Below are 5,173 nucleotides of genomic sequence, written 5' to 3'. Positions count from 1 at the left end.
CGAGGATGTTTTTATGCAATTAACACAAAATCTGAAAACTCCAAATTTGGTGAAAAAATTAAAATGTGTGCAGTATGTTCACAATACTTTGCACGTGCAAACCGCATACGTTGGACGCATAAAGGGCACAGATTGATTGTAGGATACGTCAGTGTCAAGCAATGCCACGGCTCGGTAATGGTCAGAATGAGTGACTATTAGGAATGCTGATTGGTTGAATTTCAATTACACGAGTTGCTAGGAATTTTTAAGGGCTCTCTTCAACAATTTCAAGGTTGAATGGGCGATATAACCTGACTGGAAGGATTCGTGACCGTCTTCGACCAGGCCAACTTCCGGTTACAACAAGACAGACAGACAAGGAGAAAGCATCAATGTATCAGCTTCTTGTCAGCTGCAACAACAACCAGAAACACGATAAGATATATATATATATATATATATATATATATATATATATATATATATATATATATATATATATATATATATATATATATATATATATATATCCTGCAATCACTGTATTCATTGGCAAAATATGATCACTAGATAAATCCCTATATTTTCGGTCACTGACCAAAAATATAGATCACGTGACATAACACCAACTCGACTCGAGTGTTTCAGTCTAGATTTTCAATACAAAATACTCTTTAAATCATTTATTTCAGTACAGTAAATAAAAATAACTTTTAGTTTTGCGATAACAATACAAAACTTGTCTATTTATTTATAATTTAAAGTTTAGAAACGCGATTTGAATGTTGCAGAATGTTGCTAGCATCTTAGAAAGAATGACGCCATATATTTTGTATGACGTTATACGGCAAAAACCTTGCTAGGCTGACAATACTCGACTTGCGTACAAAACAATGGAATAAATACTTATTTTCTGACTATTCCTGTAGAATTGCAGGGTAAAAGAAATAAGTGGTTACTGTCTTAAGATATCGGCTTTATCCTGCTCAGGTTGAATGACGAATGCAGCGAGGCTCTGCATTCGCCATTCCAACTTTCGCAGGATAAAGTAGATATCTTTAGACAGTAACCAGTTATTCCATATTTATATAATATCAGGTTACTACGTTTTGATATCGTGGTTATTTGGCGAGGTTTAAATCATGGTGTAACAGGCCAGCTTGAGTAAGCCTGTTACACCGTTATCGAACTGAGCCAAATAACCACGAATTCAAAACGTAGTAACCTCATTTGTTTATCATGTAACCCCTTTCAAGTTATATTTTTTAATATGTTTTAGTCAAAAGTAGTATAGAAAATATTAGTTTTATCGTGTAAAACTACTACTGAAAATCGGAAAATTGCAGGTGCCTGAAAGCCTAAAAGTTATGTGGTTCCAAATTATAAATAAAATACTTTGATTATATATTCAAAGTCTGTTGTGTCACAACATTACAATTTGTGTACTTTTTTGTGAAGATAAACTCGAGTTTATGTGTGCCCTGAAGAAGATCTACATCACTGGCTGTTAGTGACCGTGACGTCAGATGCTGTTCCAATGTAAACATTCTTTGCTGGAAGCTACTTGTTTTTCTTGTCACAAAATGTTTAATTGAAAACGCTGGCTAGTTCCGAATGGGATCGAATAATGGAGAATTGAAAAATAAAAGGGAATTTGACGTTACAGGAAGTGTAAATGTTATATTTATCTATGCAGTTCAACAATTATTTCTGTAAATAGATGTTTGAAAAATGAGAAAATGACCTACCTGAAAAGTTAGCAAACATCCGTCATGCAAACAATTCATTTCCTGGTGACATGATAACAGTTCAAATTATCAGATAGGGTTGGCAGGTCAATAGAAAGCATAGTAGCATGATGTATGTTATTACCAGTGGGGTGTTTTGGGGGTTTGTCATATCATATTCCTAATACAAATTTTATTATGCGAGCCTAATATATGATATTGACGATACAGAAACACACGAGGGTAATAAAAAAAATGTTCATATAATCTCAAGGTTAATACAGCGTGGCTTTGTAAACTGTGCACCCGACTATAATTCCAGTCCGCCATTACTAGCTATTCAAATGACGAAAGACTATGTGGCGCGGTGTCTTTTTGAATGGAAATGACGTCAAACTCGGATGACGTCATTTTGGATATCCTTACATCAAAATAAACTAGTGCTTAACGGTTTTGGGGTGGGGGGTTTTCTGAACACTGGACAGCTTTGAGTAAAATTGCCATTGAAACGTTTTTATTTGATGTCTATGAATGCATACGTCAATTATGGAGTGACACCCTAGTACGTTTGCTTAAATGCCAAATTTGCAAAGTTGTCAAATTCTTAAACTATGTGATCTGAAACATACCGTATACTTTGATTACACTGGACAAATGTAAGATATTATATGATAAATATATATATATATAGTATATATAGTGAAACCTCTCTAGACTGGACCCTCTGTACAGAACTTGACCTATCTAAACCGGATCCATCTTACTACCGGACATTTGTATTGGTCCCAAAGGTGTCCGGTTTAGAGGGGTTTCACTGTTTTCTATTTCATTCTAGGTATCTGCTCACCACCGATGTATGGTTTGGACTGTAATTACACGTGTCGCTGCAATACTGTAAACTGCCATGCTGTCACAGGTTGTTCTGGCGGCTGTGATGGAGGATGGCATGGATCAAATTGCAACAAAGGTAAAATAAAATAGTCTTATATAGGTTGAAGCTGCAATCCCGAATATAGTTAGTGTATTTATTCATTAAGAAAGACCAGCCACATTAACTATGTTACTGTCGAACACCATAATCCAAATAGTGTAGCTTTTCTAGTAGGAAGGTAACGAGACAGCTCCTACGAACGTTGTATCGGTGGGGGCGGGGGCGAGGCAAAATACGAGTTGTCTTCCCCACCTACCATTTGAAAGGCAAATAAAATGTGAATTTCAATTGATATTTTTAGTTTAGTTGTTTTCTGGGGGTTTTATGTCTTACTTTAAAAACAAAAAAACAAAACAAAAAAACCCAAAATAAAACCCGACAAATAATATAGCCCATCACAATATTTTGTTATTTAATATCTAAACTCTCAGTGACCGGCATCTTCCGATGCTTATTTGTATCATTAATCTAGATCATAAAAGGTTAATTTTTATATTTTTTAATGACACCACCAGTACACATTGATTTATTAACCATCGTCTTATAGATGTCAGAATTTTGGTAACTAGGTCTTAGAGAGAAACACCGCTACAGTTTACCATTAGTAGCAAGGATCGTTTATATGCACCATCCCACAAACAGAATAACACATGCCATGGCCTTTGATATACCAGTCGTGGTGAGCTGGCGGGGACGAGCAATAGCCCAATAAGCCCAATGATGGAAATCGATCACAGACTGGCCACACATCAGGCGAACGCATTGCCACTTGACTACGTCCTGCCCCTATGTCATAAAATGTATTCTCCATTTTAACACTGAATAATTTAGAACTGACCACAAGAGGTATGTGTTTATCTTGCAACCACTGTATTGACTCATTATAGATTATATATGCATTATATCTGCAATAAGTCCTTGTTATTTCAAACAAAAATATCATAACAGACCAGTTAGTAATTAATCATTTTATGAGAACACTTTGAGTAAGGCAATCTAGACATATATTAAGTTACATATTGTGATACTCGCATTTCGTAAGACTGCATTTATCAAGGTTTAATCTGCCTTTCGATAAACAGACAAATGTGAACTAAAGTTGACTTGGGCGATTATATCTCATTATTAAGTTGTCATCAAGACCTTACGCAATTTGGGCTGTTTGGCTACTAGTAACTTGAATTTGACCAAATTTACCAAATTGTAAAATTAATTTTAAGTCTGACTTAAATCCTGATCTAGACACATACAACACTTTGTTTAATAATGAACAATTTTAATAAATGCGGCATGGTGTTTATTCAGCAGTCAAAGTAGTGGTGAACTGCTTTTTAGTAATGGTTTTGTGTGTAATCAAATACTGTTTCAACACACTTCAAAGCGCGTGAATTCTTGAATTTACATCCGGAATTCGGTGTAGACAGTATCCGGAATCCGTCGTTGACAGCATTCGGAATCCGTCCTTGACAGTATCCCGAATCCATCCTTGACAGTATCCGGATTGGACAGATTTTAAGACGTTATGTGTACATCAAATATGTATACGTACGTACATCCTATGTATGCATCCACACACGAGTATAAGTAGTTCCGAAATAACAACACAAACTATATTTTGTTAGTTTTGTTTGATTTGTTTGTTTGAATTAAAAACCATGTGGTAGATACAAAACTACATGAATTCATGCTGTATTATATGTTTCAGAAAATATAGCTTTCAAAAAGCGTACAAGTCAAAGTTCCTACTTTAGCAACTGGTGGAAAAATTCCTCTCTAGCTGTAGACGGAAGTCTTGTCCAAGGCAGCGCGGCGGAATACTGTATGTTTACAGAACCCGGTCATCAATACACATGGTGGCAGGTGGACCTGGATAAAGAATACTACATACACAAGTTAGCGGTCCACTTCAGAAAACGGCGTAAGTAGAGTCAGTCCGGGAATTAATATATGTATGTATATGTATATGTATATGTATATGTATATGTATATGTATATGTATATGTATATGTATATGTATATGTGGGTATGTATGTGTATATATAATATATATGTCATGACTCGATATTTAAAAGACGTAATAATATGTGACCTGGTGGGTGTTTTTAATGGAAATTGACGTCAAACGTGCATTACATCATGGTGGATATCCTTACATAAAGATATAAATGTTACATACGTTAAAGCTATTTATATTACAGGTGTTTATACTTTGTTAACAGGCTCTCTTCGTAACCTGAAATAGAGAAGCGGCAAGACATTATTAAATGGAAATAATTAAAATAATTAATCAAATAAACACTATCGGTTTCAGCAGTCTCTGTAGATGATAATGATTTAATTGGCTAGAGAAAACATAATACAAGTATCATACAAATAAAATTATTATATGTATATGAAACTCCATATTTTCCCATATGCACAGCAAAAAATCGCAGAAATGGTGTTACAGTGTACAGCTCTCTTTATGAAAACCCGAAAAACACTGGTCACCTGTGTGGTTCATCAACTCAGTCCAGTCCAGATGTGACGTCAG

This window comes from Gigantopelta aegis, chromosome 13 (assembly GCF_016097555.1).
Source record: "Gigantopelta aegis isolate Gae_Host chromosome 13, Gae_host_genome, whole genome shotgun sequence".
Lineage (NCBI taxonomy): Eukaryota > Metazoa > Mollusca > Gastropoda > Neomphalida > Peltospiridae > Gigantopelta > Gigantopelta aegis.
Note: the sequence above shows the minus strand (reverse complement) of the source record.